Genomic DNA, 15,727 nt, shown 5'->3' on the forward strand with positions numbered 1-15,727 from the left:
TCTTTCAACTTCAAAACACCTACCTATATCTTTAAAATTGCTAAACATTTGATGTTGGTCTACCAGGTTTCTAACCACTCAGGGAATTCTCCTTAAAGGCCACTTCTCTCCTGACCTTCCCTGCTCAAGAATTTATGAAGATGTTTCTGACTGCTCTACCAGAGCAAGGCTAACAACTTCCCCTGGGCTTTCAAGAGCTTCCAGCATCTGGTCCAGCTAAAACAGCCTGAAAACTTCCCTGGTTCTGGCCCAACTGCACCTCCCAGAGGAGAGAAAACTGAAGAGCAGGACTGCACACTCACTCCAAACACATCCATCCCCTCTCTTCCTCCAGATGAGAAATACTTACAGAGCTAGAGTTAGGTCCACATCTCTGACACAGGGTTCTGGTCCTCATGCTTGGTGACCGCCATCTGTCTTGTTCACAATAAGCACCCAGCACCTAGCACTGTGTCAAACATGGAATAAACAGTTGTTGAATAAATGATGTTCCAAAGTCCATAGTCCAGCACGGTGGTCACAGATACAACAGCACACTTGGTGCCAGGAGAGAAAGTGAGTCCCCATCTACCATGATCACCTGCCTGACCACTTGGGGTCCTTCAGGTCAGGCTCTGTCTTACTTATTATTGCCCATGAAAAACTTCCAGATAGGACACTCTCCCTATTGTACTGATGAGGAAACTGGGGCCTAGAGTCATGGTACTGGCTAATTATGGCTGCCTAGCTGGGGCCTGTTTCCAGTACCCTCTCACCAACCCTCGTCCTGACACATTTTCCCAGTACCTGCCACCTCCTCCATGCCCCTATGGTGGCCCCTACTCTGCACTGAGCTGCCATGCTGTTTCTGCCAGAGAAACAGTGGACAGCTCCAGCTTCCTCATCTAAGTTCTGGAGAAAATGGGCACATCAAAAGTAAATCAGCAGGGCCGGGGATGTAGCTCAGTGCAATAAGCACCTGCCTGGCAAGTGCAAGGTCCTGAGTCCGATTCCCGGGACCAAAAAATAAAAAAATTTTAAAAATAAAAATAAGTCTCAGTCATCATATATAGCCACACAAGTGAGAAGGGGACAGTTCATAAAGCTTCACTGCTTTCTCTCCACCATAAGATATGCCAAGGTTTCTGTCTTCATTTAAGGCCAGAGAACTGGCTTCACCTGAGGGCAGGTATATTCTGCTTTTCCATCTATCTGTCTAAATCTCATGAATCCCCCAAAGCCTGTCAGAAGACTACAGATAAAACTTTTTCATGCTAACCTACACACTTGGCTTAACAAGGTTTTTCCCTCAGAGTGCTACACTTACTACTGGTATAAACAGAATGGGCCTCACAGAGGAAAAAAAGAACACTCTGATTTTCAGTACTTCCTAGCCTAAACTGCAGATGTGCCAAAGTAAGTAGTGATGCCCAGGGGTCCTGTGATGTGCCAGGGACCCCAGCTTCCACATCTGTCACTCTACTTGGTGCACAGCAGGTATACCTGCCTATGCTTCAAAGAAGTGAGCAGAACAAGGCACCTTCCCTCAGGCCTCGATTAAGCACAAGAGCAAACGGTGCTGGTTCAAACAACCTCCAATGGTTGAGGATACCCTAGAAAAACAAGAAGAATGCTCTCCCCAAGAGAGATACAATAACCTGAGCTCTGCTGCCCTCCCCTAGTCCAGCCACCTGGGCAGGGGAGATGGGACGTGGGCTGCTGGCAGATACCCAGCTGGGCCCAGCCTTCTCCACAAGGCTAAGAGAAGCCCAGAGCTCCCATAAAGCCTTCTAGGCTTACAGCAAAAAAAAAGAAAGAAAAAAAGGCAGTGATTCCTGTGGAAAAGGGCAGACCATACCACAGGTTGGGAAAGGAATACCAAGCAATTCAGAAACTGGGGCAGTTGGAGAACTCAGGCCTTTCTGTAACAGGTTTAACCTGCTGTGGTTTTTGAAATACTCAAGCTTCACAAAGAAGCAAAAAAGCTAATAAAATATTTGCTACAGTCACAAAAAGAAAGCAAGCCTACGTAATTTACACATCTAGCTTCTACTGTGTGTGTGTGTGTGTGTGTGTGTGTGTGTGTGTGTACTACTAAGGACTAAACCCAGGGCCTTCACACTGAGCTATGTTCTTAGTACCTACTTCCTCCTCCCCTTCCCCATTTTGGAAATAGTCTTGCAAAATTACCCAGGCAGGACTTGGAACTTTAAAACTCTCCCGCTTTAGCCTTCCAGAGTGCTGGGTAGTTGCTATTTTCTTAAGGCTTAATAGACAGGCAAGTTTCAGAACCAACAGATGATAAGGGAGATATCAGGGGATAAGATACCCAGTAGTTTGAAAGGACACCAGAGCACCAAGTGACCATCTTCCATTCCAGACAGACTGGGCTGTGCACCTCACTGGAGCAAGATGTTAGAAATCAAAACTTTCAACTGTGATATTAACACTGGCAAAGCAGCAGGGCCCTGAAGGCACCAGCAGGGTGAGCTTCAAGATTCAAATACCTGCACCTCCACCGCTGTGCCACACAGGACTGTGCATACTCACACCTCACTCTCTCATTTTAACACACTCACAACAAGGCCGTAACTCCTATGTCTTGCTGCCAGGAGGCTCCAATTTCAATGTGTTACCTTCTGGCCAGCTTGACCCATCTGACAGCATGGGACAGCCCCATTGAGCGGTACAAGCTCCCTGATACGACAGTCAGGCATGTTCCATCAGAGGCTCAAGCCAGTGGAACATGTTAAACTTCTCTCCTTCAACCTCAGCACTGGATTATAAACACTGAATTAGCTTCTCCCCTGGCAGGTATCTACATGACTCCCTCCCAAGAGGAAGCGCCTAACAAACACCCCTGCCCATGGACATACACTGGTATTTCCAAAACCTGAGTTTTGCTTTGTTCTCACTTTTTTCTGAGTGGTTTGCATGCTCTACTTTCCAAACTTCCCTTCCAAATACCCCCATTTTCTTCATTTCCAGTCTGCTGAGGATGAACTAACACACATGCAAAAGTTGCTACAGCAGAATCATTTGTTACATTCTAGACTCCTCAGTCAAACCTGAGCAAGTGTCCTCAGTTCACAAACCAGGTCTTAAGGATTCCAGGCCAGGGCCAGGCAGGTTGATCACACCTGTAATCCCAGCACTTGGGAGGCTGAAGTAGAATAATTAGGACTGATGCCAGCCTGAACTACACAGTGAGACCCTGTCTCAAAAAGCAAATTTAAAAAAGGAGAGAGTTCCAGGCCAGAAATAGGTTGGGTGGAGCACAGGAGAGATTATCAAAACAAGGAAAAATCAGTTTTGTGAAAGATTTAGGCCAAAAATAGAAGGGGAAAAAAAAAAAGTAGAAAGATAGAAGGGCTTATTTTTATAAATTATACAGTGACAACTGAAGGTCAAAATGCCAATGTGAGTTTAATTCTGTTATACTTCTAAATATTTCTGAATGGAGACAACTAAATGACACTAAATTGGAATTCAGTATACAAAGCAAACAATCCTTTCTATGCCTACCAAGAGAGTTGGACAGGGCTGGGCGAGACCACAGGCAAAGATGTCCAACACTACCTCCCTGCCCCATGCCAGCCCCTGTCCTAAAAAGCCTGTTTTGAAACTGTATTAATAACTTATTTTATTAAGAATCAAAGTTTCAGATGCACATGAGATAACCACTATTAACCACAATGGGTGGATAAAATTCCAACAGAAAGAAACTGAACATACCAGCCAGCCTGGGGAAGTCACACTATGGACTAGGGATACGGCAGTCACAGAGCGCCTGTCTGGTACACAAGAGACCCTGGGTTTCACCTCCAGCAAATTAAAAAATAAAAAAATAAAAATTTGAAGCCCTTTTGGGAGCTTTGGAAACTTAATGTCAAAAGCCACATCTATTCAGGGGGAAGGGAACAATCACTTTTCTACTGATTGTCCCCATAACTAGGAAGCTTCTTTAAACCAAACACTCTAGTGCCAGCCTAGAAACAGAATCTGCTGGTTTTGCCTCTGCACAACCTACGCCACTGTCCTGGAAAGAGTGCCTTTGATTTTCCTGAGAAACGGGCCAGGAAGAGGCAGACTGGAGACTCAGGCAGGGCCTGGAAGAGCACCACAGTCACCTCGCCCTGTGGCTAGATGAGGGACCCAGTGACAATACAGAGTGAGAGATACCTGAAGACCTCTCTGGATGGCCTGTGAAACAAGCAGGAAATCAGGGTGGTTGCTAAGCTGCTGGTAGCACCCCAGAGCCAGGGCAGAGGCTACCTAAGACTAAAACAGACAGGAGAAAGCAAGGACCCAAGAACAGGAGGGTGTAAGATAGATCCTCCCATCAGCTGAACCTCTGGGTCCACCTATGCCTGAAGCTATTCATTCCCTAAACTTCTCTCAGTCACACATGAAGTCCTTGGTAACCTATAACAGGGTGTGTTGTCACTTGTAACCACGAGCCCTGTGCAAGCAGCACCTAAGAGGGAGGAAAGGAGGCAACAGGGTGTGGGCGCTCCCTGGGCTCCCAAAGGGGTTACAAGTAAGGTGTGGAGACACTGCTAGGCTCCAGAGCCATACCCAATCCTCAGCCCCAGTCTGACAGAGGGGATGCATCTTTCCAGGAAAACAACACTCCCTAACAACAAAGCAACCCCAACCAAAGTCTGGGATCATCTGCTCCTTTGTGAGAATAACAAGAGTGATACATAAGGGGAACCATAAAGTAACCTCTGCATCCCTAACAAGCAGGGGACACACAGGGAAGGGGGAATTCTGGCATATCTGAAAACCCAATCAGAATCCAAATAGCAATGGAGATTTGGAAAGGGACTGAATAAAATAGCAACAACAACAAAAAAACCTGGAAAAAATTCCACTGCTAGGCTGATGCTCCTGGAGGCAAGAATTCCATAAAAAAGGTACTCCAAGGGTTTTGGAGCTGGGTGGGGAAATTCCTCCCAAATTTTGATCTTGGACGATAGAGAAGCTTTGTATGGTTCTGAGCAGCCCAGGTGGATAATGTCAAGGCTTACTACTCTTTACATCCTATCAGTAAATCTCCACCAGATCCCCAGGGAGATTTGGGGCAGTGGCTTTTCAGCTGCCATTACCAAGGATCAGGAGCTGGGGTGAAGAAACGACGACGTCTGTCCCTCCTGCCCCCTCTTGAAACTTAACAGTCACAGGTCACTCAACTGTAACTGTGGCCATCCAGTCGAAATCACTCAGTATTACTTCACTGACTAACTAAACATGCCCACTTTAAATGGGAGCTCAAAGGATGGGAGTCTGGCAGTTTCCTACAACTTTACATGTAATTCATTTTCCTAAAAGTAGGCTCAGCAGAAAGGATATCCATTTCCCTAGTGTCACACCAGTGTTGTCCACAGACCATATTTACCAGGATCTTCTGAGTACTTGTTTGAAAAATCCCAAAGTGGAAGCCAGGCGTGATGGTGCATGCCTGTAATTCCAGCACTCAGGAGGCTGAGGCAAGAGGATTACTGTGAGTTTGAGGCCAGCCTGGGCTACAAAGTGAGTTCAAGGCCAGCCTGAACTACATAGAGAGACTATGACTCAAAAAGACAAAAAGAGGAGGAAAGAGGAAGAAAGGGGAGGGGAGGGGAGAGGAGGGGAGAGAAAAGAGAAAATCCCAAAGTGGAATGAATGAGCTACATACAGTCAAGGGGATGCCACATTCTTTACCAGCTGCCTATTGATTTTTAAGCACACTGAAGTGAAAACTATGGTATCCAGTGCACCACAATCCAAAACATGTGAACACTCAGCAATCCTTGATTCACTGGCTGTTTCTGTTGTGTGCAGTCCATGAGGGAGGATATACCTCTATCACCCTGCTGGAGAAAAGGGCATGAGAATCACTACAAGAGGCTTAGTCAGAAGTGGCCGAGAGCGCAGTTCACATGACCACGCCAAACAGGCCCTCCAGAAGACAACAGCCCAGTCAGGACAATATGGACAGTGCCACATTCTTTTCAACAGTAATCATTTCAGCCTAAAGAGAAAGGACTATTATGGCCCTGCCTCAGCCAAGCTAGCATTAATTTAAAGCCCAATAACTATGGCCCATGCAGGGGGGAAATGAAAAGGGAAAAAAGTCCTTTATCTTCCTCACACCTGGAAAAAGTGAGTTTCAGCCAAAAAGAAATGTTCTCTTCACTAACTGAACCTAGACATCTTCATTCCAATGATTTTCTTTTTTAAGACAAAGTCTGGCTATGTAGTTCAGGCTACCCTTGAATTCACTACACAGTGTAGGCTGGCCTTGAGGCGATCCTCCTGCTTCAACTTCCCAAGTGCTAGGATTATAGCTGTGCACCACCACATTTGGCTCCAGTGAGGACTTTTTTTTTGGAGACAGGGTCTTGCTATGAAGTTCAGGCTGGACTTGAGCTCATTTTGTAGCCCAGCCTGGTCTCAAACTTGCAATGATCCTCCTGCCTCAGCCTCTCCAGTGCTGGCATTACAGGTGTACACCACCAAGCCAGGCTCCAGTGACTTCTTGTTGGCTAGAGAAGCCAAATTTTAGATTACTATCCAAAAAATGGGCTTAAAGAAAAACTTTATATTTATACTCTTTTTCTTTCTTTCTTTTTTTTTTTTTGGTACTGGGAATTGAACTCAGGACCTTGAGCTTTCCAGGCAGGGGCGTGCCACTGACCTATATCCCCAGTCCTATATTTATACTGTCAAAGAACTGCAAGAGAATATGGGCATGGTGGTGCACACCTGTAATCCCAGCACTGGGAGGCTGAGGCAGGAGGATTGCCATGAGTTCAAGGCCAGCCTGAGCTACATAGTGAGTTCAAGGTCAGCCTAAACTGCATAGGGAGAACCTGTCTCAAGAAAAAAAAAGAACTGCAAGAGAAAACAAGCCCTTAAGGCTTGACCTGTCAAGCACAAAGCTCAGTGGTACAGCTCCTGCCTGGCAAATGTGAGGTCCTGAGTTCAATTCCCAATACCAAAAAAAAAAAAACCTAGACCTGTAATCCCAGTATATTCCTGTAATTCTAGCACTCTGAAAAGCTGGCGCAGGCAGATCACAACTCTGAGCCTAGTCTAGGCAAGGAACAAGGACAGGGCCTGCACCTCCTCCCAGAGTAGAGGACCAAACACCCTGACAACTGTACGAACAGGATGCATAAAACACGGCTTAAAGGCAAGTGAGAACTCCTTAATATTGCCCCACCTCATTTGTACCCCTTAGCTTTGCAGAAGACCAAGTTATGAACACCACTGTTTAAAAATCATGTAAAAAGAGCCACGTGCAGTGGCACAGGCCTATAATCCCAGCACTCTGGAGGCTGAGGCAGGAAGATCACTTAAAATTCAAGGCCAGCCTGAACTATACAGCAACATCTTTCTCAAGCACCCCCCCAAAAAAAATGAAAAAAAAAAAAAAAATATATATATATATATATTATACAGCATGATAGAAAAAAGCCTAGAGAACCAGGAAAACCAGGGCTCAAGTCCAGTGACTACTCTGAGGCACCACAGAAGCTTTATCGGACACTCCCCCAAACCCTTCAGTCCCAAAGGCCCTGTTCTGACAAAGAACTTGGTTCCCTGCCATTTCCATGGTGTCCTGGGAGCTCAAGCCCAGCCACAGGTCATGGGCTGAGAAGCTGGCCACAAGACAAACAGCAAATGTTTCTGCTGGCGTCTAAGGCTCCATAGGGAGCAAAAGGGAAAGCTTTCCTTGGGCCTTTGAAAGTATAAGAGCAAGCAGCCCTCAGAACACCTTGCCTCTGATGAAGGCAGCCTGGGCCCTGCCTACCCTAGCTCTCCATTTCTAACGCAGACACACACAGTTCTCCGTTTACAGTGCACTGTGACTCTGCCACAGGAAACACGCTAATGGAGACGGTGATGCCACGCCAGGCAGGCAACACTATGGATATTAAGGCCTATATTAGCACAACTTTCCAGCTTGAGACATTTGAAAAAAAGGCAGAGCTGCATGGGAAAATCTCACATTCCCATGATTTTGTGCTTAATTTAGACCTGACTGGTGGACGTGGTACTGCTAAGTGCTGGGCTGTCCCCATCTCCTGGGTGTGGAGGGAGTGAGTTGCAGGGCCCTCAGCCAGGTGTCGGCAGCTTCGGTGCCACAGTGACTTCATTCTTCTCAAAGGCAGCAAGGATGCAGGACTGGGGGCCAGGGCACTAAAAAGAAGATGCTGAGATCTAGTTCTATGGCAGAACAGAACTAGGAGTACTGCAAAATAAAAGAGGCTCTCAGTAGAAAACAACAATAGTAAATAAGCCAGAACTTACTGTACCCAAGGCACTATTCTAAGCACTTCATAGGTCTTCACAACAATCCCACGAAGGAGTTAAGTCTTCTTATCCCTATTTTACACAGGCACAAAAAAGTTATGCAGCTAACTGACCCAAAGCTGCACTACCAGCAAGTGACAGGACTAGGCTCAGCACACAGTCTATCCCTTATTCTTAGTCTCACTGGCTTTGACAAACATAGCACTGAAAGTCCAGAATGGCAAATTTTCCCCTTGCTAATCTTCAGGCCTAGAAAGAGCCCTCTTATTGAGGTGTTTGGTGCCAGAAGGTGACAGGGAACCAACCACCTGTCCTCCTAAACTGTTCAACAGGCCACAAGAGCTCCTTTTCTCGGCAGGCTGACTGAATCAGGCAGGAAAGGGCTCAGAACTCACCAAGTATGAATGTGGAATGCCGACGCCAGCAACGGGGGAGAGGCTTTTTGATAGCGACAAAGAAAGCTCTACTGTAAGAAGTGTAAGGTCTACAGGCTAGCAGCACAGCGCCATCAGTTGAGGAGAGCAGGCGGACCACATGAACTTCAGAATAGTCCCTAAAAATGTAATTTTTTTAAAAAACTCATATCCTTAAAAAATGATGCCACTTTAGCTGTAACAGTATCTTCCACTAAATCAGTCACATCAAATTTAGTGACCTGAAAGGTCTGTATAGCTCCTCTGAAATGGGCCTTTTAAAAGCAAGGAGGTAAACTTCCTTTTTTGGTACAGAATAAAAATACTACTTTTCCTCCTCTGCTGGAGACATTCCCAGTGCTTTATTTACTCTAAAATACTGACTGGCTACATTGGGAGGAAATGTTCCTTCCTAACTCTTAAATGTCAGAGTTCGCCCCAGAAAGGGGGAGGGGCAGCCTTATTCTCCTGTTGCTCTTCTGTTTGCTGAAATGTTTTGCTAGGGACTGTTGAGAACATATAAGGTAATACGTGCAAACCACATGTGAGGCACACACGAAAGGAGCCAACTGACCCCATGGCCCCTCGAGGATTGGAGTACTAAGGTAAGATGCATGTGGGGCCTCCGTGGCTCCCCATATCCTCCTCCACCTCTGGGGCAAACAGCCTAGGTTTCAGTCGGGTATCTTTTTTTGGAGACAGGTCTTCCTATGTAGTCCAGGCTGGTCTTGAACTCATGGGGCTCCTCCTGCCTCAGCCTCTGGAGTGCTGGGATTACAGGTGTGTGCCACCACACCCAGCTAGTCCTGTGTCTTTTTGAGATGAAGTTCACTACCTTGCTAAGTCTGGTTTCCAATCCCAGGCTGAAGTGATCCTACTGCCTCAGCTCCCCAAAGAGGTGGGACTCCAGGCATACGCCACCATGCCTAGATGCTATTCTTTGGTAATGTCATTTCATAGTCACAAAGACATACTGATACTTTAGTTGATACTAGATTTGACAAATACTTTCCACACTGTGCATAAAGAAGGTGATGCCAGCAGGCACAAGAGATTTATGAAAGCACAAGATATGGTCTCCAGTTCACTAGGAAACAGCAACTCCACACAGGACAAGAAAAACAGACTGCACACTGGTTGTTCCATGCAGCTCCTGAGAAGACAGGGGCAGACTGGAACCATCAAGTGCACTGGTAGCAACCCACAGAAGACTAAGAGGGAGGAGCAAGCACTTTAGGAGCAGCAGGCAGAGCAGGCACCCTAGAGAGGGTGCACTCGCTGAGCAGCTGGGTGACAGGCAGGGACAGACATGCAAGGAAACAAGCTTCACCACCAGGGCCTCACCAGGCAGGCTGAGAAGTGTGAACTGAGCCTGACACACACTGAGCTGCATAGCAAGACTGTAACCCACCCCCGAAAAGGAAGAGAAACCTGGACTTGACAACTTTCACTATTTACATGTAAAGATTCTAGCCATCAACTCCAAAGAGTAACAGTGACTACAACAAATGAGTACTTACTCTGTGGCAGGGACTCTTAGGAGTGACCTAATGAATCCTTACTATAAGCTATGCTATTGTTTGCTTAATATTTTTCTTTAAATCAATTTGCTTTTAAATTCAAATATCAATTTTGGGTAACAATACATATGAAGTATTATTACTGTAGCATTGAAGTGTGCCTTTTTGTTTGTTGTTATTGAGATGTAACTTAAGAATGAAATTCACCTATTTTAAAGTATTCAATTCAGTCTTTTTCTTTTTTTAATATATTTAAAATGAGCTAGGCCTGGTGGCGCACACCTGTAATCCCGGTACTGGGGAGGCTAAATCAGGAGGATCACTGAGTTCGAGGCCAGTCTGGGCTACACAGTTCCCGGCCAGTCTGAACTATATAATGTAAAACCTTATCTCAAGGACTGGGGAATGTAGCTTAGTGGTAGAACACTTACCTAGTATCTGCAAGGCCCTGGGTTCAATCCCCAGCATGGAAGGAAAAAAAAACATCCTATCTCAAAAAATATCCGAAACAGTGTGCAGCTATCACTGCTCTCTAATTCCAGAACATTTCTATCATCCACAAGAGAAATCCCATACTCATTAGCAGTCTACCTTCCCCTTCCCTCAAGCCCCTGGCAACTACAAGTCTCTTTTCTGTCTCTACAGGTTTGTCTATTCCGACTACCTACATATGTAAAAGGAAGCAGACAGCATGGGTCTGGCTTCTTTCACTTAGCATCGTGCTTTAGGGTCCATCCATGTTGTATTACATATCAGCACCCCCTGCACTTTATGGCTGAGTAATTTTCCACTGCGTGGATAAACCACATCTTGTTTATCCATTCATCAGTTGATGGGCATCTGGGTTGTCCCCAACTTTTTGGCTGTTACAAATAATGTTAACATGAACATCCGTGTACACATTTTTACACGGATGTGTGTTTTTAGCTCTCCTGTGTATATACTGATAAGTGGAATTGCTGGGTCCTATATTGACTTAATGTTTAACTCTTTAACTGCCAATGTACTAAGGCATTTTTAAGATAAAGATTTATTAGGTCAGGCATGGTGGCACACACCTATAACCCCGCACTCAAGAGGCTGAGGCAGGAGGACTGTTGTGAGTTTCAGGCCAGCCTGGGCTACCTAGCAAGACTCTGTCTCAAAAAAATAAAAATAACATTGAAATGCATACCACTGAAAATTGTTTTAGGAAATACTACTGAAAGGGAAGTTACTGAAGCTGGTTTTTGTTTGCTCTGGGAACAGGTCTGATGTGGTCAGAATAGCATGTCTGAAACCCTCATCCAGCAACAGAGGAGAGAAGACAGGGCAGAGGGGGCAAGGAAGATGCTTCAATGCCACAGCAGAAAACACTTGGCAGAAGGGGCAGCAGATGGCCATAAATGTAGAGAGGAACACAGAACCCTGATAACCAAGTGTCAGTATGGGCAGGGTGGAGAGGAGGGAATACCCAAGACAGAGTTGCCCTTAACGAAGAGTAACACTAGAGGGCTGGGGATATAGCTCAGTGGCACAAGTGCCTGCCTGGCAAGAGCAAGGTCCTGAGTTCGATTTCCGGTAGCAAAAAAAAAAAAAAGAGTAAAACTTGAGAGGTTCCAGAGAAAGGGATGAGGCAGAACACTTAGTTTTATTTCCAACAAATATATCTGGAGGTGCTGACAGGACAGGCACAGAGAACAGACAGAAGTGACACTAAGGTCAGCCTGTAAATCCGGGAGGAACCAGTGACAGGGCTGGGTAACAGTGCACAGGTACCCACAGCGGCTGCCAGCAAAGGGGCCGGAGAAAGGCACAGATGGACCCACTCAGCACCAGAGGGCAGAGGTCACACTCGTACCTGTGCGCAGAAGTGCTCCTTCTCCTGGTGATGACAGCCGAGAACGGCACAGGCACCCTTGTGCACAGTTCTGTGACACAGGAATCTCAGGACAAAACTGAACCTGTTGCTTTCCATTTCCTGTCTGTTCCCTCTTCCCCATCCCTCTAAGGTTCCTAGTCCCAGGATCCACCACCTGCTACCAGGCAGACAGAGCCACAGGCCCAGAGCTCGTCTGGGCTTCCGGCTCTCCCTCCACCCTTATTCTTTCCTCCCACGACCTCTGGATTCAAGGCTCTCAGGGGACAGAGGCTCCAACTGTCGCCTCACTGCTGCATGCTGAGCCTGGCACAGCGCCTGGCACACATCTGCTATAGGAATGAATGACTCTGCAGGGCAGCTGAATCCAACCCCCATGTGTTCACACTACTGCTCCCCTTTCTTCCTTGGAGCTCTCTGATCAACCATACTTTCACCACCAAACTGCCAAATGCCCACACTGAGTATAAAACATGGCCTATTAATATTGTTATATGGTAAGTCCTGAACTTATGAACAAGTTCTTGTTCCTGAAGAACATTCTTAAACTGGATTCACTCATAAGTCCAACAAAGTGAGACCTTTTTTTTTTGAGACAGGATCTTCCTTGAGACAGTTTAGGCCGGTCTTCAACTCACTATGTACAGCCCAGGCTTGCCTAGAACTCACAGGGATCCTCCTGCCTCAACCTTCTTTGTGCTGGGATTATGGGCAATGCACAACCACACCCCGATTCAAAGTGAGTCTTTTTTTTTTTTTTTTTTGGTCTTTTTGAAACAGGGCCTCGTTGTGCAGTTCAGACTGGGCTTGAGCTCACTTAGTAGCCCAGGCTGGTCTCAAACTCAAAAGGATCCTCCTGCCTCAGCCTCCCGAGTGCTGGGATTACAGGCATGCACCACTACACCTGGGTAAGACTCACTTTGATACCCAGGTGTGTTGGTGCATACCTGTAATCCCAGCACTCGGGAGGCTGAGGCAGGAGGATCCTTTTGAGTTTGAGACCAGCCTGGGCTACTAAGTGAGCTCAAGCCCAGCCTGAACTGCATAGGGAGACCCTGTCTCAAAAGAGACCAAAAAAAAAAAAAGAGAGAGAGTCTTATATACAGATTTAAAACAATTCCAAGGAGTGGAAAGATCACTGATCTACCTCCCACTGTTTAGTCACTTCTTGAACCTCAGTGCTCTCGTTCATACAGTGGGAATGGTGGCCTCCAAGTAACAGCAAGACAAAGGACCTCAGAGCTGGAGGAAATAAGGCTAAATATTTTTACTTGTGCAACATGCATACCCATGTGCCCCACAGACTTGTCTTCTCCAACCCACCCTGTCCTTGACCACACCCCCTCCAAAAGAAAAGCAAAACACAGCAAGCTGACAGGGAACAGGAGAGGAATTTTTGAGTCTATTTGACACTAAATTTAACAAGCATAAACAAACAGAAGGTTTGCATACCATGTAATTTTTGAATTCTTAAAAGATTACAAGTGTGCTGCCAAATGTCAAAACACAAAAATCAAAATGAAATGAAAGTTGTTATTTTCCTTTTGGTTTTATCTTCATGAGCCACATGATTTATCCAAACAGTGTTTACGCTGCTAATGTCCTGCTTTGTTTGGAAAAATAATAATGAAGGGGCATGGTTCCAGCACTGACAACTTAGTTATGTGCATCTGCCCCGCTGCTCCTGTGCCCAGAAAATGTTCTACTGGAGAAACCCGGGCCGAGAGGCCGAGGAAGCACCGCCCTCCAAATACGCACTGTCCGTGTCAGTGCTGCCTCTCCTGCTTCAACCACCACAAGGATAAGCAAGACATGAGAAATGGGCTGTCCCGGAGCACATCTGTGTATCTCATGGACAACATGAACTCAAGGCCTTGGAAGGTGAGGCCTGGTGATATGCTGACCTTCAAATGTACCACAGTGTCAAATGCACCCAGGTGAAAGCTGTAAGTACTACTTTGTCTCAGCACTGGCCCAGGTAGGTCACAGCACAGATCTTGTTAAAATTCTGCAAGGGAGCCATTTTAGAAGTACAAAGACAGGGAGCAAATCACAGAGCTGAGACGAGGCTCCAGGCTCTAAGCCACACTGCCTCCACTTCAGACCCCAAAGGGCTCCGTCCACTTCAGTCTAGCATGGCACTCCTCCTAGGTGGCTACCCTTCTCTGCTCCAATGTCACCATGCTGTACATCTAAGATGCCCCTCTGAAGGCAGGAGGTACTTCCACAATTACCTTGCAAGGTCAACTCACCTAATTTGTACCCTGAAATCCCCATTGTACTGGTCAGCTTTTTCCAGAGTGACCTACACAAAGGACCACTTTCCTGGGGTCTATGTACGCCCTCTCTCTTCCCTTCTCCCTACTACATATTTGCAGTTCCTTCTGGATCTAGAACAGAAAGGATCTTTTTCCCGCCTTCTCTGAAGTCAGTGTTATGGCTTGTATCTAAATACCCCGCCAAAGCCTCATGCAGTCATAGGTGGGGAGTTTCAAAGGAGGCTGGATTAGAGTGTGTGAATGTGGATTAAGAGTGGGTGTGGTAATGGAAGGCCTAGCCTGGGTGTGGGTGGTACCAATCAATAAACTGGTAGCTTGGATGGAATATAAAGGGACAGAAAAGAAAGCAGGCTTGCTGCCGCTGCTCACTGCCTTCTGCCTGCCTTACCAGGGACTGTTTCTCCTCTGCCATTTCCCTGTACCATGCCACTCTGCCATGGTACCAGTCACCTGTGGACTGAAACCTGTACAAACTGTGATTTAAAATGAACCCCGCCTCCTTTAACTTTGGGTGTCAGGTATTTTGTCTCAGCAATGAGAAAAGTAGGACACAAAGTCTTGGCACTGGACAAAGAGATGAGACAGAGGTGAGATGTGCTGTTCTGCAAACGTGGGTACTAGAAATGGAGCCCAGGCCGTCTGCACTGAGCTGCATTCCCAGGCCCCAGCCCCGCAGCCCTGAAGCAACAAGGTCTCGCTAAGCTATTAAGTGCCCAGAGTTGGACATGAACTTTCAAATCGTCAGCTGCAGCCACCCAGAGTGCTTGTGAAAAACATCAGAAGGCAGGATCTGTTCTCCACATGCCCCTCCCATTATGGAGGAGAAGAGTACACACCTGTGTCAAGACAGAGCCTCCTTATCTGCCCAGAGAGAGAAAGGTACATGTACACAGATTCATGCACACAGATTCAGGTACTGTGTGCACAGCTGCACTACTCACTACAGAGTGGAGATGACTTTATTCATAACAGATGAACAGATAAACGTGGCTTGTCCACGCAACGGAATATGACTCAGCCTTGAAGAATAACATCCTGGCACATGTTACAACATTGATTAAGCTTGAAAAAGCAATGCTCAGTGAAAGAAACAGGCTCCAAGACTTATGTCATATTATATGATTCTACTTACATAGAATGTTCAAAACAGGCAAAGTCATCAGGACACAAAGCAGACTGATAGCTGCCAGCGGACAGGGAAAGAGCAGGAAAGAGAACGCTCAGTGGGTACAGGGTCTCTTTTAGCAGTGATGAAATGTTCTACAATAAGACTATGCTGGTGGAAGGGGCTGGGGATTTAGCTCAGTGGCAAAGCGTCTGCCTGGCAAGCGCAAGGTCATGAGTTCGGTTCCCGGTACTGGAGAAAAACCAAAA

At 46.4% G+C, this 15,727-nt stretch overlaps 1 protein-coding gene across 3 annotated transcripts in view; it reads right to left on the bottom strand.

Moving 5' to 3' along the window:
• Epn2 (epsin 2) overlaps positions 1–15,727 on the bottom strand; it is an 86,568-nt gene that overhangs the window by 50,745 nt on the left and 20,096 nt on the right. For all 3 annotated transcript variants that reach the window (XM_005399276.2, XM_005399277.2, XM_005399274.2), the window contains exon 2: positions 350–448. The gene's annotated coding sequence lies outside the window, so the exon portion shown is untranslated. The remainder of the gene's footprint in view (positions 1–349; positions 449–15,727) is intronic.

This window comes from Chinchilla lanigera, unplaced genomic scaffold (genome assembly GCF_000276665.1).
Source record: "Chinchilla lanigera isolate Chin_1 unplaced genomic scaffold, ChiLan1.0 scaffold00066, whole genome shotgun sequence".
In the NCBI taxonomy this organism is placed as follows: domain Eukaryota; kingdom Metazoa; phylum Chordata; class Mammalia; order Rodentia; family Chinchillidae; genus Chinchilla; species Chinchilla lanigera.